At 47.0% G+C, this 24,038-nt stretch overlaps 1 protein-coding gene across 2 annotated transcripts in view; it reads right to left on the bottom strand.

The window, feature by feature from the left end:
- The window catches only part of NTN1 (netrin 1), a 208,264-nt gene that overhangs the window by 113,545 nt on the left and 70,681 nt on the right, over positions 1-24,038 (bottom strand). The window lies entirely within an intron of this gene.

Below are 24,038 nucleotides of genomic sequence, written 5' to 3'. Positions count from 1 at the left end.
AGAGGCAAAAAGCAGAAAAGTTGCCACTTGTGGTACATGAGTCTCGTGAACCAATGCAGAGCTATATCCCAGCCCCTTGATTCCGACTGACAGACTCAACCCCTGATCACGGGGAAACTGGATCTCAGTATGCCATGGGCCAAATGTAGGCTACTGGCCATTACCACAGAGGCTAAGGAGGAGGAGGAAGCTGGACATTAGCAATTCAATCTGGTTTCTATGAACAAGAATCAATCTGAAATTCCCTACAAATATGCAAAGGGACCAGATTTTTCTTTCAGACACTGGTGAAAACAAGTCAGTGATGTTGCTCCAGACTTACACAGCCTAGATTGTAAGCCCCTTGGGGCTGGGAATGATGTTAACCATATGTTTATACAGCAGCTTGAACAATGGGACCCAGCATGGTTGGCCCTCCATGCAACGTACATGTTAAATTTAAAAAGACGGTAATTTGTTACATTCATGATCTTGCCCTTGCACTTGAGACTGGGAGTGGAAGTGCCAAAATACCATGGGAAGGGCTGCTTTCCCAGCCTTAAGGATAGCAGGTCACTGAAGAAACCAGCTCCTGAGGGTATGTCTACTCTGCAATTAAAATCTCACGGCTGGTTGGTGCCAGCTGACTCAGGCTTCTGGGGCTCAGGCTACGAGGCTGTTTAACTGCAGTGTAGGTGTTTGGGATGAGCTGTGACACTCTCACCTTGCAGGGTCCTAGATCCCGGGCTCCAGAACAACCCTGAACATCTGCACCACAATTAAATAGCCCCTTAGCCCAAGCCACATGAGCCTGAGTCAGCTGGCACGGGCCAGCTACAGGTTTATAACTGCAGTGTAGACATACCCTGAGAGATTTACAACTGAGTACTGGAGACTCCTGGGGCATGGAGAGTTTGGGGAAGCACGTCAGCTTTGGAGGGGTTATCCCAACCTTCTGAGGTTACACCCTCACGATGGGATAACAGCGCAGGAAGTGGAACCCCCTTGGCCCTCCCCTCTTATAGTCAGTCAGATGGGCCAGAAGGAAGAGCCTGGATCAAAATGTGCTTGAATTTTGGATGCAGATTTGAGCTGTGGGAGCGAGGCCCCTGTCTATTTAAAATGGTGGTGCCTGCCTTTGATAGGCTTCTGCCCTTTGCAGTCAGAAACGTTTGTGACTGTCAGCTTCACATGCACATGCGAACTGTTATCGTCTACCCTCTGATTTGCTCTTGAAGTGGCACGGCATTAACTAGTGTTAAATAGAGAACATCCTGCAGCCAGACAGACATCTCCTGAGCCTGTGGAGTCCGGTTCACCAGTATGTAATTGTTCAGCACAGTCCTATGACATGCCTCCCCTCTCCCCAGTCTCTGCCCCACTTTTAAAGCATCAGAGGCAAACTCTCCTTTCCCACCACACACACTTGCTGTACAGTTAGGAGAAGCTCAGTTTGTGTGAATTCTAAGGATCTGAAATAGTTCTATCAAACCTTCCCCTTTAACATTTCTAGAAAGGTTTGGATTCTGTAGCCTCACCATTTACTGTGTGTCTAGATCACAACATTACAATGCAACCTCTCGCTCCTTCACACCAGCCGTTCTCAGCCTGCTGCAGGGATTGGGCCAACCTGACATTGTTAGTTAAATACCAAGCAGTCCTCTCTGTTGACAGTTACGCCATGATTGAACCTGCCAGGAGATGCCAGATCTTTCTGCCATATGCAATCTAATGTCAACATGGTGGCTATTTTTAACAAGGGCCAGTACAAAAGGAAACTAAGAAGAGAACATCAAAAGCTCAGCCCATCCCCTGCCATTCCCCAGAGCTGTCAAGCGGCAGTTGCGAGAACTGTGTGCTTTGCAGAGTATTTTATAGCTTGTTTTTCTTTTCCCTTTGCTTTTATTTGCCCTACAGCGTTGAACAATGCAGCAAAGCAATGCAAACCCACATCTGGGCCTCTCCGTTCTGCAAAGGGAAGGTGTCAGAGCTCTCCGCTCGACACCTTCCTTTAGAACAGAGACATCTTAATCCCATTCCTTCCTGTTTACCTCATGCTCCTTGCCCAAGACAAAGACTTGTGGTATTTACTTAATTATCAAATTTCAGCCTAAAAAATTACAGTGCAGCTCCATTTTATTTTTTCTGAGCAGTCGCTGTTCTACTCCTGACTTGCAACCAACCTATCCCTATTGGGGAGCAAAGTACCCTCTCTGCCTAGAATAGCAGGGCAGAAAAGGCTTTCTGTGTTTCTGTTCTGTATTTTGTTTCATTCTCTGATGCTGTGAGGCCTGCTGGGGCTTGAACTAGCCCCCTCCAATCTCAAAGCAGCAGCTCTGCCCCGTGAAATAAAAAACTTTCTTAACACTAGGAGCAGCACTGAGATTATCTTTCAGGATATTCCCAGGTAGAATCCATTAACACCAACCGGCTATGAGACTTCAACCCAAATACTCCAACTATCTCCTTAGCCGGGCTCACCTGCTAAAAGGGGTGCTATATCTGCCCTGCTAGGAACATAGCCACCTGTTGGTGTGGGGGGATTTCTGCTGGTAGGGTTTTGCCTGCACAACAGATACATTCACAAGTAGTGCAAGTGCAACTAACGAGGCTCTCATCTAGGACAAAAATAGGATCCATGCATTCAGCACATTCTGGATTTTTTTTCTTGCAATTTTTTTCTTTATACAGCTGAAACTACAGTAAGAGGACTGGGGCGGGGGCGGGGTTTACACTTTTTGTGAGGGGAAAGCACTGAAGTGTTTTGTTGCCAATGTCTCCAAGCCTCAGGCCCACTCCCCTGTGCTCTGCCACAGCCAGCCTTTCAGGCCCATCATAGCCCCCTCTCCTAACGCAGGGGCAGGTGAATCTCCACTCTCCCTGAAAAGAAAACTTTCTAGCCCTTTTCCCTGCAAAGGACCTTGGAAGCAGAAACCAACAGCGGAGGCTAAAAGAAGCAAGCAGCTCAGGCTGCCCGTCAGCAGCAGGAGACTAAGGGGCATAAAGGTTCGCATGGCACATACACACTCACCGCTCATAGAACGTTTGGAGGTACCTCAGAGAACCCCTGGAGGGGACTCCATAGCCCTGTGGGGAGGAATTGTTGCTGCTGGGGGCCAGTTCTGCATTTTACCTTCCTCTCTCTCACGGCTCTCTCTCATGCACACCATTCTGCAAACCCCGCTCACTTCCGTCTGCCTGGCCTCAGCCTTACCTTGGATGAAAGCACCTTGGTGCCAGCCAGCCTACCCTTCCCAGGAGAGTCCCCTCCCCCGTCCACACACTGCTCAGACTATTGTTAGCTCCCTCAACGTACCAAATGGTCCCCTCCCTCCACCCACACACCAATAGCTTCCACAAGCTTTGTTTCTGGTTCTCCGCCTCCTTTATCTCCTCCCCTTCTCTTCTTGCTTCTCTCTTCTGTATGTTCAAACATCTTCACTCCCCACAGCTCCATTTCTGGTACACAATACACCCCTGCACTTAGAGCAAACTTCTGCATTGTTTGTGGCGGGGGGAGGTTTGCGCCAGGATACACGTCTCCATCTATGTCCAGCTCAGATACAAAACGTGGGAACAAAGAACCTTCTTCCCTCCCCTACCTGCCACCCTTCCTTTCTGAGCCCGGAGAAGAGGGGGAACCATGAACCATAACATTTCATTTTCCTGCCTCCTTATCCTTGCTGTGGAATGATCCCTATGAAGTGTCAGGTGGTGCCAGCTTTGTGGGCTTTTTGTTGGGCCTGCAGCTCCATAATCATCATCCTATTGCATACTGCTGCAGACACACACACACACACACACTCTTGTGCCCATTTATTCCTTTCCCTTCCGATGCACCTGTTTGCAGAAACCACGGCCTGTTAATCAGGCCGGCCATTGGAAGTGCAGCTAATACGGGCTCTAATTTCATGAGAAGACCGGATTTATTAGAAACTATTGTCTTCCATCCTATTCCTGAATGCCCAGTCACTGAATACTCTGGCACTATGTTCAGCTGGCCATCGGCCAGGACTAACTGGCAATTACAGTAGTTAGCCTGCTGTGCTTTATGATGCCTGTTGGGAAAGGTTTGATCTGACCGAAAAACAGCCATGCCATTTCCCTCTTACAATAGCATGCAGGGAGGGTGGAATAATGGTGGCATATTGAATAAAGATAAATGTGAAGGAACTGAGGCCTAGATGGGCCTTTTGCAAGAGCCATGTTGGGGGACATGGCTACACCAGAGCAGTCCCCTGGCACATCACTAAAAGCATGGTTCATCTTGAAGTGTAGATGAGACTGGATCCATGCTTCAGCCTTGAAGGATTTGAAGATGGTTGGCTCCCATCTATACCTTGGTCATGAGCTATTTCAGGGAGTTTGTAATATCAGGACTGGGTCTCCCAACGCTAGTTTATACATCATATATTTTCATAAATTTTATGTCCAAAAGGAACCATGAGATCATCAGGCTACAACACAGGCTAGAGAATTTCACTGTTTCCCCTGTGTTGAGCCCAATAACTTGTGTGTGACTAAAGCATATTTTCCTGAAAGGCATCCGATCGGCATGTGAAGACACCAGGAGGTGGAGAATCCACCACTTTCCTTAGGAGTTTGTTCCAATGGTTAATCACCCTTTTGTATCTTATTTTTCATTTGTCTTTGCTTAGCTTTAACCTCCAGCCATTGGTTCTTATTATACCTTTCTGTGCTAGATTAGAGAGCTCTTTATTACCTCCTCTTTTCTCTGTGAAGGTATTTGTACAAAGTAATCAAGTCACCTCTCGATCTTCCTTTTCATGAGCTGTGACCTAACAGGCTACCCAATCTTTCTCACGTTATCTCCCAACCTACATAATTTCTTCCTTTTGTCAATAATAATAATAATAATTGTCAATATGGTCAGCAAATGCCTAGCAGACACCCAAACCTACAGGTTAAGTACAGAACAGAAGAACATTGTCATTTGCTGAGATCTCTAGAATGCCATTGGGTGTCTCACTGGGCAGTGATACTTGCAGCGACTGTTTGTCTCCAACATTGCCTGGGGCCTGAATTGCCCTATGCTGGCTAATTTTATTTGCAAACATGCAAATATTTCCATCATGCTCCTCTGGAAAGGGTCTTTACCTGGATAACCAGGCCTAAGTGTAAACTAGTTAGTACCAGCTAAATGCAGATAGTACAAAAAACAGAGAAAGCCAAACCTCAGAAGAGTCAGAGGTTTGGTTTAGGGCTGGTTGAAAAATTTAAAATGAAACATTACTGAAAAATGACTTTTTGTCAAAAGTTTCCACAGCACAAGATAAGTTTTGGTGGACTTTTCCATCAGGAAAACTGAAATGTTTCATTTTGGGTCAGGTTAATATTAATCTCTGCATTTACATGAGCTGCCGCAGTGCCTCATGGGAGTTGTAGTTCCAGTCCTTCATGCTCCCATTTGCTCCTAAGGGCCCAGCTTCCCAGGGGGATGGCATCCCTCATGGTGCACCACAGCCTCTCCATTTTTCAATCACCACTACTTTAGCTAAGCTTCCAAAAGTCTGGTGGTTCATCAAAGCCAGCTGGGCTTGCAAAATTCAGCTGGAAATCTCCAGTTCAGTCGGGAACACAGAACTGCCTGTGACATAGTGGAAGAAAACCCCTTTTTAAAGCTTTTTTGAACCTTGCATAAAGTTCAGATTGTGTTGTAGGTGGAGAGTCAGGCTGTGGTTTTAGATGAAAGTTTGGGTCAGATTTTATTTTATCTGACTAAGTTCTACCATCCCTTGGAAGAACACACATAAATAGGCAGTGCATTGGCTAATGTCGGGTGGCCTGGTCCCCGAGGAAAGGGTTCTCTGGGAGAGTTTCTTCGGTTCCCACAGACTAGCTAGTCCCATCAGGCACATGTGGTTTCATTTGGCATATCAGTTTGAGGTTTTAGGTGCAGAAAGACACAAAACCAGAAGCTGAAATGCAGAGGTCCTGAAACTCAAGCAGGCCAAAGCCAGCAGGCTTTGCACGGCACTTTCCCTCCCCAGACTGGCAGGAGCTGAGTGCTTTCACTCTGCACTGACACCCCCCCTTCTCTTGCTCTCTGGGCCAGCAAGGCCTGCGTGGAGGCAGCCTGCCCACTCGGTAGCAAGCTTGCCACCTTCATAAGGGCAAGCTCATTGTGCTACGACATTGCCTCTTCACCTCGTGATGCAAACAAAGGTGCGCTGGTCTGTCCCTGGTGCTGCTACCCCTCCCTGTGCAGGTACCCCACCCCGGAGGAATTGAGAGGCTTCCTCAAAGCAGGCAAAGACCCAGCAAAAAAATTATTCTTTACCCTTGTATCTTGCAATAAATATGAGGAAAAGTTAATAAATATTTCAAGTTTCTAAAAAAAAAAAAATGACCTCCTCAGTTGACGTCTCCATAGGTCTGCCAGAGACACCAGCCTCACCCAGCCCTTGTAACTGAAGTAAACCCCCTGTAACCCAGTGCTGTGGGGAATGGGGCTGGGATGTGTGGCAACACCCTCACCCCCGGTGCAGACATTACAAGGGAGTTCATAAAGTCATCCCTCTGTGGAAGATCCCTCATACATCACACTGAAATAATAATCAACAGCAACCAGCAAGCTATCCCTACTTGCTGTGCTGGCTGACGTGCCTCTGCCTAGTATAGCGGTTACACAGGCCATAGGGATAAGCCAGAGCTATCTCCACTGCTGGATATTTGTCATCAACCACAGACTCTCGCAGCCTAAACCGAATGTAAATACTTGCCCGGGACAATTTATCTGCATGTGCTGCACATATGAGTAAGGGAGAGGGGATGAAATAGATTTGGTTTGCCTGAGCTAAGCCACTATCAGGAAAAAATAACCAGCATATTGTGGCTGTGAAAGGGAGACCTGCTGGCAGCATGGACAGTCAGAGTGCAGGAGTGCAGTAAAGTCCGTGTGACAGAATGGAGACACTACATAATAAACAGCTATGCTTTGGCAGAGTCCACAAAATCTTCGCTATGAACATGGGCTGCAGAATAAAGGAAGAATGGGCACTGTTTATGGACAAATAATGACTCATTAATGTCAAGTCACAATGGAATTTCCCGTTACTGCATTATCTGAGGCTGTGCCAGAGAAATTTGGAGTGCTTATCACCCTAGCACGCCTGCATCACACCACACTGAGGGTAGGTCTACGGGGCAATCGAGAGGTGTGACTGCAGCCTGTGCAGACAGACCCGAGCTAGCTTAGGTGTTAGGCATGTTGCTTAATGCATGACTGGCAGGCGTTTGGATACTGACAAGCACAGCATAAGAACCTATTGATAACAGAATAAATTAGTGCACAGAGTGATTGGATTAGCGCTGATGAGTCGTGCTCACTCAAGCTGTAGCTTGAACCCCCTGAAGAGCCATCCAAAGCACCACCACACTTGAGTGAAGGGATTCTGTGTGGGGATGGGGACTCAAGTTTGGCCAGGAGCAAAACTCACATTATAACTCGAGTTAACCCTGCAGCGCAGCCAAGCTCACAGATCGTAATAACAGTAACAAACAGGCACCTCTCTGGGGCTCATTGTTGCCCCGTCTGGAACACAGAGACACTAGTACATACGGGAGCTGGGTGACTAACTCAAAGCAAAACAGTCACTGCAATGAAAAGTGGAATGTGCTTCCTCTCTGCTTGCTCTCCTTACAAGACTGTTTTCCAAACAGCTTAGTTTACTGGCAGGGAGTTCAGAGAAACAGTGAGGCTTGGTCTACACTTGAAAGTCACATCAGCATAATTACCTTGGCCAGGGGTGTGAAATGACACACTGCTGACTGATGTAGCTATGCCAACAAGACCCCCAGTGTAGATGCAGCTATGTCAATGGAAGAGGGCTTCTGTTGACATAACTAACTGTCGTTTGGGGAAGTGATGTTCCCAGGCCAACAGAAAAACCCCTTTGATCTGTGTAAGCTGCGTCTACACTACGGGACTAATACCAGCATAGCTACGCAGGAAGGGCCTCCATAGTGCAGACATACCCAGAATTTTTAAGCAAATATTAGAGAACATTCACAGAGCTTTGGAGTGGGAAGTATTCACCCTCCAAAAACTGATTGGAAGAGTTCCCCACATCCAATCTGAGGATAAGAACAAATCAATGACAGCTGGGTGCCAATCACCACCAACCACCACAATTCAACGTTTGGATAGCAAGAACTTCCAAAAGGCAATTTGTCAAAAATCTACAGGCCAAGGACTATTCGCTGCAATTACCTGGCAGATCATTTGAACAACAAATGGTTAGAGAAATGCCTAACCTGCTTGTGAGCAATTTGCAAAGACAGAAAGGGACAAACCTCATCAAAACAGTTACTCTGAGGGTTATTTTCTCAGCTCTAATATTTACCACCTTGGTAAAGAGCTGCAAGATCATAGAATCATAGAATATTAGGGTTGGAAGAGATCTCAGGAGGTCATCTAGTCCAATCTTCTCAAAGCAGGACCAACACCAACTAAATCATCCCACCCAGGGCTTTGTCAAGCTGGCCCTTAAAAACATCTAAGGATGGAGGTTTTTGATACCACAACACACCTTTGGAAGCTGACCAATAGTCACTGCAAACATAGAAAAACCATTCCGTTTCAATCATTCCAGCACCCCGAATGGCATACGAACCAGGTTGGATAATAAAAGAACTGACTCGCAACACTGCCTATAATGGGAATCTGTGGTTTGAAAAATGTAGGTTAACTTTAAAAAAATACATCATTTTCATAACTGCCTCTGCACGGCTTAGTTCCAGACAGGACTGGAGTGCTAATATCAAGAGATATTCCCAGTCTGTCCACACGGTATTTCTGGCCTGGCAGGAAGCACCAAGAATCTCACGAGAGAGCTTGTTCCTGTGAGACTTACAGCCCCACTCTGCAGACCCGAAATGTTCAGATAAAAATCCAAACTCTGAACTTTTCAGGTCTGCCCATCACCAGCTGACAGGTGGCAAGTAGCTCTTTCAAGCCAATGGGATTCTAGGGTGTCATATATTCCTAACTTGTATTCTATGAGACACTTCCAATCATATAGAATGGCTCCTGTGGTTCATTATATTAAATAATAACAATATCTATTTCCAATTACAGTGGATTAGAGTCCTCAAGACCTCACCCTTTGGATCCCAGGCATTGTACTGAAATATTACTGGATTCACTGACAACAACTCAAAGCCATTTTCTGCACAGAGAAAACCAGTCTGCAAAGCAGCTATCTGCCCTTTGGAAGTTGCTGGCCCATTTGCATCACATCAAGTTTTTGTCCAATATTTGATCGTTAATACCGATGTCTGTGTTTGTTTCTTGTCAAGATTCTCTCTTTTTCTTTAGCTGGGTTTCTTGCTGCATTGCCTCCACAGCTCACCAGGTTTGCAGACCAGGCCTAGACAGGCCGAGACTCAACCTGAATTATTTCTGGTGAAAGGAATGAACAATGTATTTCAATCCAAGTGATGATACTAAAGCAACACTGGTGTTTTATTTTTAGCACCCTGCACAGATCAAAGATGTGTGATTCTTGAAATGATTTGAAAAGCATTGTTTATATCCAGTAGTTCAGACTTCAAGCCTAAGGCAAGAGTTAATGCAAGGGTTATCAGAGAAAGTACACAGCCGTTGGCCCCTGAACTTCCGGCTCAAGCTAAACTCTTAGGTGTTTGTTAAGTGTTTATTTAGAGTCCAATTGGAATCCACTTGGGAGCAATTTGTCCACTTAAAAACTGCTTGCCCCTGTAGTTACACTCTTATCTGGTGCAGATCTCAGCAGCAGCCTTCCCATAGCCACAGGGAGGGAAACAGTGTTTTGGAGTGGTCGAACCTTCTTCAGCTAACTGCTTCCTACAAACACTATTTGCTATTATTACCAGGCACTTATGTAGTGCTGCAAATTTGCATGATGCTTTACAGGAAACAGAGGAAGCCAAGTTCCCAACCCCAAAGAGTTTGCAATGTTATTCAACCCCTAACATTTTTGCACTAGTGTCTTTGAGCTGCTCCGGTAAGATTTTAAGGAATGAGCCTAAGCCAGGAAATACAGGTCTGGGTTTGAAAACCCCACAATTGAGGTGTGTTCTGACCCGTGGTTCTGGTTCAGACCCACCTCTAAGATGAAAAGGCTAAGCCCTGAAACTGGATTTATGGAATCAGTACAGCTGTTGCCAAGTGTGCCACTGGCACAGAGTTGTTACAAAAGCCATTTTTATGTACTTTGCTATCCTTCCCCAGGAGGAGTATTTTACCTGACCAAAACCATTGTTCCTCTGGAGCCTCAGGTGAAAGGGCAGATCACTAAGTAGAGCGTTATAGTTTCCCTGAGAAAATCAGAAACTTGAACTACTTCAGCCATCTCTTAATGGTGACCACAAAATCTAGAAATTCTTACTCTAACTGAATAATCTATTCGCCTGCATGCATAACTGCTTCATTGTGTGACTTGGAGCTATTAATGTGCATCAGATAATGTCCCACACTGAACCACTCAGGAGGCTTATTTCATTTTACATCGCAGGTCAATAGAGCAGCTATGGTGACTGATGCTCTACAAACGCAACAGAGAAGCTTTCAGTATGAAACCTGAAGCCAAACAAAACTCCTCTGGTATCTGGTTGTTACAAATGCAGAACTCATTATCTGCTGAGTATCCTGGGACTTTCAAGAGAGTCTTGGTCCATTTGTGGTTTCACACTAAAACCAGGTGAAAATCAGCAGCTTCCGAGTTTCACCTGGAGGTCTGAGGTATGTCTGAAATCAGAGACAGCATGTCTTGGCGGGGAGAGGGGGGGGGTGCTAAGGAAAGGCAGAGGAGTTACAAGCACCTGAGTTCTAAGAACTGCTGAGCCACTGACTTGCTCTGTGAACCTGGATGAGTCATCCTGGCATGGAAACATTTTCAGCAAGGTTGAGTTTGACAACATCTTGTTCTTACAAACTTAAATCTGAGGCCTACATTGATGTGGCTTTGCCCCTTTGAAGTATTTCCTGCTCTTAGACCCCGTGGGCCCATTTGCACCAATTTCAGACTGACTCCAGTGGAGTTATTCCTGGTTTGCACCAGTGTAATTGAGAGCAGAATCAGGTCCAACAATCAAGAATTAAGAGTACTGAATATTCTTCTCTTTTCCTAGATAAGAGGGGCCAGGTACTCAGCTGCGGTAAGTGGGTGCTTTTTCATTGATTTCATTGGAGCTGCATCCATGTAGATCGGTGGAACACCTTGGCCTATGCAACATCAATATTCTCAAAAGGGATACTGCCTAGGTTAAAATATCTGACATGGTGCCTGTTAAACTCTGTGGAAAAGACCCCTCTAAATACAGCTGGGTTGAGCAGTTGCATTAAATAAGCTGATGATAGCCCCGTCGGAGAGGGAATCAAGGAGGAGCAGCTTTGCCTCACTTATACTATTGTCCCTCAATAGATAAATCCCGCAATCTGGCTGGGTGGAGGTCCATTCAATCGCCAGGATTGATTTTTCCCACAGCCAGCTCAGGAAACTCACCTCTTTCCCCTTCTTGGTCTCCTGCTTTGTGCAAGAGAAATGGAACACAGTGCAAGCCCTTGGGGAGCATTTATCGATCCCTCCTCCCCTTTCCGATGATTTACAGGCCTCGGTTCGGCCACTTGTAACAGATTACAGGCTACAGCTCTTGGGAGCATGCGTTTTGGTTTCCCTCAGAGGCCAGGCTGGCTCAGGGCAATGGCTGGCAGATCAGCCTGCTCATCCAACAGAGCAAATCGAGTGTTTGTGCTGCCGCAAGGGAGCAAGCCTGAAGAGACTCCATCTCCTGTTACAAGGGGGAATTTGGAGTTTGTTTCATGATGGGATAAGCAACATTCAGCAGCTGTGCTCAGTTGCTATTTTTCCAGCAAAGAGAAGGTTTCCCCTAAAGCTTCCAGCACTGACTATAGTCTGAAAAAGGGGAACAGCCACCTGATCTGCTATGGTACCTCCTATACTCCTGCCTTCACTGGTCCTACGCTCCAGATAAGGAGGACTATATGCCACTCCAACTACCAGCCAAAAGCAGCTGTACAGGAGCAAGGAGAAGTGCTGTCATCTACCCCCACCTCCAGATGGTTTAGGCACTTCTAACCCTGCCAAAAGACCAAAACGGGGACCCATATTGTTGTGAGGGCTTTAGCTGCTTGGGCTGAACCAAATACCTCCTTTTATTTTAATTTAAATCACAAAATGTTTTCCAAAATATGAGAACCCTCCAAAGGGAATAAAGGCTCCTAGATTGATGAATGGTTTGTTGTGCGAATAAAAGTTAATGTCAGGGTCTGGTGATCAAAAATGGGCTTCTGGCCTTCATACAGATGTCCTCTAATCAGCAATGAGGTTCTCTAATCAATTTGAGCTGGTCATTCGCCACTGCTGAATGCATCACTCCCTTGCAGCAGAAAATGCACTGCTGTAAGGGTCAGATCTTGCACCCGTTGAAGTCAGTGGGGGTTTTGCCACTGACTTCAGTGACTGCAAGATCAGGTCCTAAGACAGGAAGAAGAATGTCTTCAATGGGACAGGGACTTCTCCTTTGCCAGAGAGGGAATAAGAAATGTTCATTATCTCAGACTCTGCCCCGTCAAAACACCAGGAACAAATCTGGCACCACAGTAATTCCCAGGCATCTCAAGATGTTAGTATTCCCAGAAGAAACTCCATTTCTCTCTGTATTGTTAATACTGTTTGTCACTGAGGAATCTCTAGTAAAGTAAGAGACAGTAAAACGTCTTGGCACCAGAGTACAGCATACGGCAGCATAGCAAGGAGCTGTTTCAGATTATGCTAGCCAGATCTTGGATTTTACTAGCAAATCACTCCATTGATCCAGATGTGTATTAAGAAAATGGCATTCCAGTAAGCCCAGGAATAAATATTAACACATGTCTCCTTGCCATTACCTTGATGAAATGTGTCAGGCTGGTGAGAAATGATACCTCATTCAATCAACTAGGCAGTGCCTAGATAGCATGGTGATTGGCACTGTGTAAACATCTAGCGCAGACGGAGACACACACGAGGGAGGGTAGTTGTGTTGTAATAACAATGACAAGCCAAACGCTGACGTATTTAGGTACATATAAAATGATGGGGTCTAAATTAGCTGTTACCACTCAAGAAAGAGATCTTGGAGTCATCCTGGATAGTTCTCTGAAAACATCCACTCAATGTGCAGTGGAGGTCAAAAAAAGCGAACAGAATGTTGGGAATCATTAAGAAAGGAATAGAAAATAAGTCAGAAAATATCAGAATGCATCTCCCCTTGCTTCCAGTGCTTGCCGCCGTGAAACAGCTGTTTTGCGGTGGCAAGTGCTGGGAGGGAGGGGGAATGCGTCACGCTTGGGGAAGAGGCGGAGCCGGGGTGGGGATTTGGGGAAGGAGTCCAATAGGGGCGGGGGGGCAGAGTTGGGGTGGAGACTGTGGGGAAGGGGTTAGAATGGGGGCGAGGCAGGAGCAGGAGGGGGCAGGGCAGGGATGGAGTCGGGGCGGGGCCAGGGGCGAGGTGGAGGTCGAGCACCCACCAGCACCGGGAAAAGCTGCCATATGAGGAGAGATTAATAAGACTGGGACTGTTCAGCTTGGAAGAGAGATGACTAAGGGGGATATGATTGAAGACTATAAAATAATGACTGGTGTGGAGAAAGTAAATAAGGAAGTGTTATTTACTCCTTCTCATAACACAAAACCTAGGGGCCACCAAATGAAATTAATAGGCAGCAGGTTTAAAACAAACAAAAGGAAGTATTTTTTCACACAACGAACAGTCAACCTGTGGAACTCTTTGCCAGAGGATGTTGTGAAGGCCAAGACTATAACAGGGCTCAAAAAAGAACTAGATAAGTTCATGGAGGACAGGTCCATCAATAGCTATTAGCCAGGATGGGCAGGGATGGTGTCCCTAGCCTCTGTTTGCCAGAAGCTGGGAATGGGCAACAGGGGATGGATCATTCCATGATTTCCTGCTCTGTTCATTCCCTCGGGGCACTTGGCATTAGCCACTGTCGGAAGACAGGATACTGGGCTAGATGGACCTTTGGTCTGACCCAGTATGGTAATTTTAGGATATTCCCGTTTTATAGAGGCTCAAAGATGAAATAACTCACTCAAAGCAAAGCCAACCACTGAGAGGGAAAGGAATAGAATTCAAGTCTCCTCACTCCCGGGTCTGTGCCTAACCACTAGAGCACACTGCATCTCTTGATGTGCAAGCTTGAAATTTAATGGGAACATCTGGCTACTTCTCCAGGCCTCTGAGCCATCACTAATGTATATCAACAAACCTGGAGCCTTACACCTGTCACCAAGGGGATTCTGTGCCCCAGAGAGGAAACTCCACAAACTAACATTAACCCCCTTAAAAAGACACAACAATTGTACATAAATGAAGCCTTTGCTACAGATTTGTTGCTCTCATGTGTGTTGGACTCCTCATTCTACCAACCACCTAGATTATTTGCTACCGTTTTCCTTGCCTGGTAGGATGCCTTGAGTCATTATTCTCTTCTCTAATTGATCCCCACATCTTGATGTGACAGTTTTGGTCTTAGTTCCTTGGACCACATCAGGAAAGTGACCCCTATGCAGATTGCACACACCCCTCAGCAAGGAGCAGCTAGCTCCTCATTCTGAAATGCCACCCTCACACCACTGAACAGAAACACATTTGCCCATTGTTTTCTGCTTAGGGGCACTGCAGTAGAGTTAATTCATGTACGCCATCCCTGCAGGAGCCCTGCAACCTTCTCCGCTCTTGCTTCTCAGTAAAACAAGACCATTTCCATCACTCTACCCCCCACCGCCGTATCGCCCCACACACTTCCAGCAGACTGGCAGCCTCATCCAGTGTGAATGGTAAAATTCTGTCCCCCCAGACTAATTGGTGCAGCTTCATGTAGTGTAGTAGATCAACCTGTAAATCTGGGAGTCAGGACTCCTGGGTTATAGTCCTGGCTCTGCTACTTGCTAGCAAAGTCATCCCACTTCTGTGCCTCAGTTTCCCCCTTCCATGACATGGGTGTGATATTTCTGTACCATACCTCATGGGACTATTATGAAGCTTTTTTTGATATTTGTAAAGAATGCTGATCTCTTCAGATCAAAGTGGCACACAGGGTTATATTTAGAGACAAACAAACAGATGGTTTCCTATGTCAAAACTGTCTCTTTCTGCAAGAAGAAAATTGAGGCAACGGAAAATGTTCTGTTTTCTCACAACCTCCTAAAAAGGTAACAGCAGAGTCAAATTGAGCTAGGGGAACATTCAAAACTAATTGGGATTGGGAAAGCCTTAATTTGAATGGATTTGTAGTTCTGCATCAAAGTTTTCCAAAACTGAAATAATTTTGTAAAAATGTGTTGCTTTGTCACCTATTTGAAAATATTTATTAACTGCAGGCCCAGTGATCTATCAGGTAAAGCATTATGGACTTGTTAAACAGCCTTAAGTGTTGATTATAGCAAATCATCCAAAGTAAATCAATACCCCACTGAAGGTGCGGGCGGAACGGAACAGCAGCACTTTCACTAGCAGCTCTGTCACTATGAAGCTACCCCTCCACTGCATGTACCAAATGAGGGGTTGTGCTGCAGCCAGAAGTGTTCCCCCTGCTTACGGTCACAAGACAGAAGAGTTACATCTGAAATCTGCTAGACACATACAGGAAGGAGCAAACTTCCCAGGCAATGTACCATGCAACCAGCTTTACTGCCAGTAGTGTCAACAAGGCTGGCTAGAGAAAGCTAGACTCCCCCCACCCCCATCTGGAATAGTGGGGGCTACATGCAAAGGGCCTGTGATCTACCCTTCTTTTCTTCCTTTCTTCTTTCCTGTTGTTTGCTCTGCTCACAAAGGCATTAACCCTGGATCCCTCATGTCAGGCCTGGGCTGTGCTTACAAAACATCGAACAGGTGTGAAGAGCTTGTTACAGTTGTATTTGTTCAGCTATATTCCTGCCCCTTAAGGACTGTTGACACAGCGCTCCTTTGTGACCAGAGGCTAGCTAAACCCACAATCAACACAGCAGAGGTATGTCCAGGGATTTTATCAATAAGATCTAAGAAAGGAGGAAAACTGCAGCTTATATGACTGACACCTCGCTCAGTGTTATCACGGACTTGGACATGAAAGTGTTTGAAGGTGTCAGGACAAGCTATTTTCTCTCCCTAGTCCCCACAGCTGTTTTGATGGTTCATGTTTGTTCAGTACACCCATAACAGAGGCGAAAACAAGCAGGCATTACACAAAATAGAAGAGCGAGTGTGGCTTTGGGGTTTTGTCTCCTGCAAGTCCCCTGTGCATTTTATGCTGGAGATTGGGTTTATCAAGAGTAGACAAGTTTAGCCAGTGTAATCAGGACAGCAAAGCTACTATTCTCTGCAACGGATGCTCCCTCCGGGCAAAACCTTGGACTGCTGTCTCAGCTCGATCGGGTCTAGATGGGGAATTTCAGGGAAGGTAACTTACAAGGTTGAGGAGTCAATGGATAATTCCTTTGCAGAAGGAAGATCTGTTGTCTCACTGGTATGCATAGGAGCTACGGGTACTGTTCAGTGATGCAGAAAACCAAGGCCCTGACCACTTGTGAACATTAAAGATCAGATAACATCTTCCACAGAAGCAAGGTTAACCCAACTGTCCTGCATAAATCCTGGTGGGCTATTGTATTTTGTCTACCAAAATTCCTCTGCAATTGCCACTGGATATTATTTTTCACTTCCTGTCCCAAACTGCTGAGCAGTGACACTTTGCACTGTCTAAAAGCTCTTATGTTTCACCCCAGAAGTGACTTCAGTCCAGTGATGAATGAAGTACTATTATTTATATTTCAGCAGTGCCTATCTATCTTAGGTACTTCTGTGTCCTCCATCACCATAGTATCTGTTCCCCTCATAATGTATTTGTCCTCACAACACTTCTTTGAGCGAGGACAGTGCTATTATCCCCATTTCACAGGCAGGGAAGTGGAGGCACAGAGAAACTAAGCGACTTGCCAAGGTCACACAGGAAATCTGATGGAACAGGGAACTGAACGTGGGTCTCTCATGTTCCAAGCTAGTGCTCGAACCTCTGAAGCACCCTTTCTCCTAGGCGCCACAGTCATGGACCAGGATTCTGTTGTGCTGGGTTCTGTACAAAAACAGGGGTGGGGCATTGACCTTGCGTTCAGCTCTTCAGAGCATCAGACTCTAAGGGAAGAACCATCTCCAGCACTAGGCCAGGGGAGCCAAAGATGACTCGTGGCCAGTAGGCACTCTCAGCAATGGGTCATTGTTCTAGTGTAGACTGACCCAAACCAAGGGACACCCACTGAAATATACCTCAGCACCTCTCTGAAGGCTTCCAAAAAGAGAGTACCCAGTAAGGGTCGCCTGTCCCTTCCCCAGGAGTGTCTGGTATTAAACAGCACAGCTCTCCCACTGAACTACGGCAAGCTCTCAGTAGGGTTGCCAGGCGTCCATTCAGGTTGAAAAGAGACCCTGCGGCTCCAGTCAGCACAGCCGACTGGGCCGTTAAAAGTCTGGTTGGTGGCACTGGCAGGCTCCCTACCTGGCTCCGCACAGCTCCCAGGAGCAGTGACATGTCCCTCTGGCTCTGAGGTGGCCAGGGGAGCTCAGTGCGCTGCCCCCGCCCCTTGCACCAGCTCCGCAGCTCCCATTTGCCAGGAACTGCAGACAATGGGAGCTGTGGGGGCAGTGCCTGCACCAGCGGAGGCAGCACACACCTGGCAGAGCTGCCTGGCTGCCCCTACACCTAGGAGCCAAGGGACATGTCACCGCTTCTGGGGAGCCCCTGAGGTAAGTGCCACCCAGAGCCCGTACCCTGCACCTCCTCCTACACCCTAACCTCCTGCCCCAGCCTGGAGCCCCCTTCTGCACCCCAACACCCTCCTGCACCACCCCCCACACACCTCAACCCCCTACCCCTTCCAGGAACCCCCTCCTGCACCCAAACTCCCTCCCGGAGCCTGCACCCCTCACCCCCTCCTGCACCCCAACCCCCTGCCCTAGCCCTGAGCCCCCTCCTGCACCCAAGTTCCCTCCCGGAGCCTGCACACACACACACACCCTCAACCCCCTGCCCCAGCCCCAGACCCCCTCCTGCACCCTGAATCCTTCATTTCTGGCCCTACTCCATAGCCCGCACCCCCAGCTGGAGCCCTCACACCCTCCTGCACCTGCAACCCCTGCCCCAGCCCGGTGAAAATGAGCAAGTGAGTGAGGGTGTGGGGGGGGGGAATGGAGTGAGAGGGAGGTGGGGCAAGTGTGTTTGGCTTTGTGTGTTTAGAAATTTGGCAACCCTACTGAGCCACCAAGCTCCTATCGCCCCCCCTCAACACTGCCCTAGCTTACCAGGCTCCTGCTGCCCTCAAAAGGCCCCCGGGTCCCCATTGTCATCTCCCTCCAACAAATCCCTAGGCCCCAAGCTCCCACAGCAGCCCCCACTCCCTGAGGCACTCACTGCTTCCCTCCACTACAAACAGCCCCCCAGGCTCTCCCATCCATTCAAGGCTAACACTGCCCAGAAGGGAGATCTTGCCTTTTTGCTTCTAACACAAGGACAGCCTATAATGGCCCTCTGTAGCTATGACAGGGATCACAGCATCGCAGGCAGGTATTTTTGGTTCACTACTCAGCATTGCCAACCCTCGTGATCTTATCACAAGTCTAGTTTTGTCAAAGCCCCAGCTGCTGGAATCATGTGATCACATACGAATTTCAGCTTTCCTTTTTAAAATAAATACATTTCTTAGCCCCTTGGTTGCAGAGAGAAGCGTGACGAGGTGACCCCAGTGTAACCAAAGAGCTTTGAAATTGAGCTGAGCGAATAATTGATTTTGGTGGCTGAACTGCAAAATCGGGGGGGCGGGGGCGGACTGGGGTTATTTTGAACCAAAATGAAAAACTGAAAAAATCTGTTTTGGTCAAATGAAACAAACAACTGAAATGTCTCCATTTTGGAAATGTTGAAATGAACCATTTTCAAAAAATGTTCTTCGTTTTTTGTTTGGTGGAAACTATTTGCTAAATCTGACCCAAACTTGTGAATAGTTTTGGTTGCCCCTGCAATTTTTTGGAGAATTTACCATTTGCAGGAAAATGTTTCCCCAACTCTCCTCAGAAAACAGAAGGCAAATAGAAAGACCTCAGAATGTTGGTTCCTCCCCTCCAATCTCATGTTTAAGCCAATCTCAGGATTTTTGACTCATACTGTCCTCTCTGCGTTTTAGGAATAGGAAAAGCAGTAGAGAAAAATCCCCTTTGTACTTTAAGTTCTTCAACCTCTATTAGGCTGACCAGACAGCAAGTGTGAAAAATCAGGACAGAGGATGGCGGGTAATAGGAGTCTATATAAGAAAAAGCCCCAAATGTCAGGACTGTCCCTATAAAATCGGAACATCTGGTCATCCTAACCTCTATCTCAGTGGAGATTCTCCCTGCGAGACCAGAAAACAAGCCAAAGCTTAGGCCATGCCTTAGATCTGGGACAATCCCCTATAGCTTTGAAGCTTCAGTCCTGTGGGCTGCACCCGCCTGTGTAGGGAAAAGAAGCTGTTACAAGGTTCCCAACTCCATTCTAAACTAAGAAGAATATTTTCTGCTAGTAACAGTTGCCATCAGGTCCTGGTTAGAGTTTATGGGGAGCTCGTGTTTCAGAGATGGGAGATGATGTTGCTGGGGGGAAGGGGCCTGGGTTACGGATGTTTTGGGGCGATGATTTTGCAGAGGACTTCCTGAGGTTCGGAGGAGTGGGGCCAGAGGAGGATTTGCACAGTTTTAAACAAGGCTGTTAATTCTCTAGGCTAAAGTACCTATATTCAGGCAGATTCAGCAGGAAAGATCTTGCAGTAAAAAAGCTAACCACAATGCTGTCACTCCAAGTGCATGAGAACTCGAAAGCCTCTTTTCTTCGCTTTCATTTTAGCAAAGGATTAAGAATTGCACATGGCTGTGGCATTTCTGTGGATCTATTTGCATGCTTTGTGGCATTATCTGGGCGAAGGTATATATGTGCCAGAGCCCTCCAACGCCTCAAGAATCTGTAAGAGTCCAGCAGAGCTGAGCCTTCTGCAAGGTCCCATGTGCCTGCCTGGAGTACCTCTGGTCATGTTTATAACCCAGCCGCTCTGTCAAAAACAAGTGCTGGGGAGTGGAACTGGAGAATGACAAAGGCGGGCAAGGAAAGGAGCTAGGCTAGGGCCCGCAATGGTGTTGACAAGCTGTGGAGCGAGGGGAGCTGGGAGGGAAAGACTGAAGCGATTTGTGCAGCTCAGCCAGCCTCTCTCCAGTTCCTCACTGGGGAGGGCTCAGCCACTGGATTCCCAAGAGTCTACAAGGCAGATTTTTATCAGACCCATTTAATTAGCTTATCACAGGCAATTAGCTTCATCGCTTAGACTCCCTCTAGAGCAGCTTACAGATCTGGAATGTGTCAAAGCCATTGACTTAGAGACTTGTAAAAAAAACAGGAGTACTTGTGGCACCTTAAAGACTAACAAATTTATTGTAGCATGAGCTTTCGTGAGCTAAAGCTCACTTCTTCGGATGCATAGAATGGAACACACAGACAGGAGATATTTATACATACAGAGAACATGAAAAGGTGTTTCTCAAGCCAAGAAAAAAGACATCCTGAAAATAGAAATCCTTTAAGCCGCCACCAGGGGAGAGGCAGACATGAGAGGTTTGGCTAAGACCCTTATGTCTCGTGGCAGGGTACAGTGGGGCTTCTTTCTTGGGCTGGCACAAGGAGTCTTGGGTTGCTTCAAGAGCTGATCAGTTTCCATCATGGAGTGGCTGGCAAATGGGCACTTTGCAGGCTCCTCAGAGCTAGCTGCATATTTCAAGCCGCCGTCTGGGAGAGATCACATGCAGGGAGGGCGGCTGCTGTGGGCACATGGCGATGGGAAAGGCCTGATCACAGATAGGGTCCCCTCAAATCCTAAAGCCAGTCACATTTCTATATAAGCCACAAACACTCAGATAGAGTAAAAATGGTCTTTGCTCTTTCTGAGCTTTTGGGGCTTCTGTGGGTGCCAACAAAGAATTGAATGCTCCATTACCTTGTGCCTTCTCTACTCATTTATATGTGTACAAAGTGGTGTGAAAAGCTATCACTGGTGTAAGTCAGTGGAACACCAGAATTCTGATCTGGAATCATTCTACACTCCCCCTCCCCCACCCCAAACGCAAGGGTGAGTGGCCTGGGAATCTATGAAACAAGGAAAGCATGTCCTTTTTGTTTCCTTTGATCTTTTTAAAAATATTTCACTCCCCTGCAGTTCAATCCTCTGTGTTACCTACCGAGGCACACTGTGGTGTAAGAGCAAACATCTCTTCGGAAGACCTCCTCTCTGCTTCAGCTTTGTTCATGAATTCAGCCTAGCGCAGAATTTTGCCCAGGTTTTGCAGAGAGGAGATTGCATGTCCATTAGTTACCGGAAGATACTGAGAGTGAAGACTCCTGTGCTTTAGTCTGGGCTCTTATGCTGACTCTTGGATGCTTCCCTGAGCCACACCTTGGGTCTTTTCACGGTTCATTTTCCAGTGCATCTGCCTCACAAACTTTTAAAATTAATGTTTTGTACAGAATTCTTTTTTGCTTGATGGATGCAGTGGGAAAATCTTTCCCAAACAGGAGAGAGGATTTTTCCTCCCTGGTGGATGTTTTTAATAACATCAATCATCTGCAAAAGGCTTATTCCTTTCTGACCTCAAAACAACTCCTGGGTAGTGCATTCCACCCAGGCCACAAAACCAGTCTGAATTACTCCACATGGGCAGTTAAGAAGTTTTCCATAACAATGAACAATTAACAAAGCCCAAGATCCTGTGAGATGCCGAACTACCTCTTCTTGTCATTGACTTTGCTGGGAATGGTAGAAGCTCAGCACCTCTCAGGATAACACCCAGAGTGCCTTGTGCCGGCTGTGTTTTCATCAACCTATCAGTTATGGCAGAGCTGCTCCAGACAGAGTGCAGCCTCCCTAATTCTCAGGCATTTCCTTCCATCCTCCACGTGTGAAGAAGCCTGTAGCGACAACCTTGATTGTCCTGGGCCGCTTTGCACAACATCACTTAAAGATGTTGTGTCAACCAGCGTTTCCGATGTGTGTGACTGGCTCTTGTTTTAAGGAAGGCGCCTCGAGCAGAGTAAACATGCATTCTGAACATTCCACCACACTCAGCCTTCCCACAGGGCGGGCAATCGAGGTAGTGAGCCATGGTGGACAGCTGGGAGATGACAGGCCGTGCCTCAGTACTGGGGCTTGGGCCTTCTCCCCTGGCTGCTAGTGCGCATTTCCTCACATGGTAATAATTGGAGATATACCAATCTCCTAGAACTGGAAGGGACCTTGAAAGGTCTTTGAGTCCAGCCCCTGCCTTCACTAGCAGGACCAATTTTTGCCCCAGATCCCTACGTGGCCCCCTCAAGGATTGAACTCGCAACCCTGGGTTTAGCAGGCCAATGCTCAAACCACTGAGCTATCCCTCCCCCCTCACATGGCTGAAGGCCTTTCAGCATCACACCCTAAGGACATGTGAGGCATGCTCAGAAAATCAGCCGAGATACACACTAGTGCAGCCATTGAAACACATTTCTAAGATCCTGCCTGGCTTTTTCCAGTGTGGCTGGGCACTACTAAATACCATTATCCCTGGGCAAGCAACTCTTCCTGTGCCCTGTGCTGCACGGGTACGGACTGTTGCAAGGTAAGACACATTAAGCAGGACCAAAAAAAAATCACAATTACATGCACAAATCAACTGTTTCTCACAACAGCCAGTGATGCATCTTACTTGTCCTTTATGTGTCCCAATACCTGGTTTGGGGGGATGTGCAATCCTAGTATTAATGCATGCAAACTAGCCATTCCAATGCACATCTGACTTCTTGAGAACCAGACCCTGTGTAACTGGTTCAAGCTCACAGACGTATGTAACATAGTCAGGAAGAGAACCCAGGCCCCCTGACTCGCTGTCCTCTGCTTTAACTACTAGACCACCCTTTCTTTCATATGTGACAGCTGAAAAAGTTAAGGGATTGTCCAAACTGGAAAATTACATAGTGTTAGGGCTTGTTTTCACTGCAGAGTTCACTCAAGTTATAACTCAAGTGTTACTCCTAACTCGAGTCCCATGCATGTACAAAAGTCCTTAACTCCATTGTGGTGGGGCTTTTAACTCAAGTTGGCTGGCTTGAGAGGGGGCATGGGCTAAAACTCAAGTGAGTACAACTCATCAGCTGCTAACATGACCACCCTATAGTTTGGCTGTACGATGAGTGGCACTCAAGTGTAGATAGTCCTCCAATGCCTTCCCACAATTCCGCCCCCCCGACACACACACACAGGAGCCCCAAAAGAATAGATAAGTTCTCCCACAATTCATAGGGAAAGAACTCATAGTACCAGCCCTAAGAACCAGGGGATGTGCCCCTAGAAGTTCTAGCAAGAGTGAGCACAGCACAAGCGTGAACCCAGCAACTTGTGTGGCCAGTCTCGCTTGTGCTAGGCAAACTCAGGTGGAGTAACTCAAGTGTTGATAACTCTGCAGTGAAGACAGATCCTTAGTTACCGTGACTCCTCGAGGTCATGTTGTAAAGGCATATCTACACATACAGTGCCACTGAAGCGCATCTGGTGAAGACACTCCATGCCAACGGGAGAGAGGTCTCCCATCAGCCTGATAAAACCACTTCCGTGAGTGGCCGTAGCTATGTTGGCGGGAGAAGTGCTGTCCACAGCAGCACTGCTGTCGGTGTAAATTATGTTGCTTGGGGAGAGGTTGTTTAGAATCATAGAATCATAGAACTGGAAGGGACCTCGAGAGGTCATCTAGTCCAGTCCCCTGCACGCAAGGCAGGACTAAGTTTAGTCATACCCCTGAGCGACATAAATTCTGCTAACATAACCTGTAGTGTAGCAATAGGCTAACACTAAGTGAAATGTGAAGTAGCATTCAATATAGACAGAGACTACCGTGTTTAACACCATGGCAGTAGTGGAGCACATCCAAATGCTGTGCTAGGAGAGAAATGCTCAAAG

The sequence above is a fragment of the Mauremys mutica genome, chromosome 12, assembly GCF_020497125.1.
Source record: "Mauremys mutica isolate MM-2020 ecotype Southern chromosome 12, ASM2049712v1, whole genome shotgun sequence".
NCBI lineage: Eukaryota > Metazoa > Chordata > Testudines > Geoemydidae > Mauremys > Mauremys mutica.
This window is presented reverse-complemented; position numbering and strand designations above follow the sequence as displayed.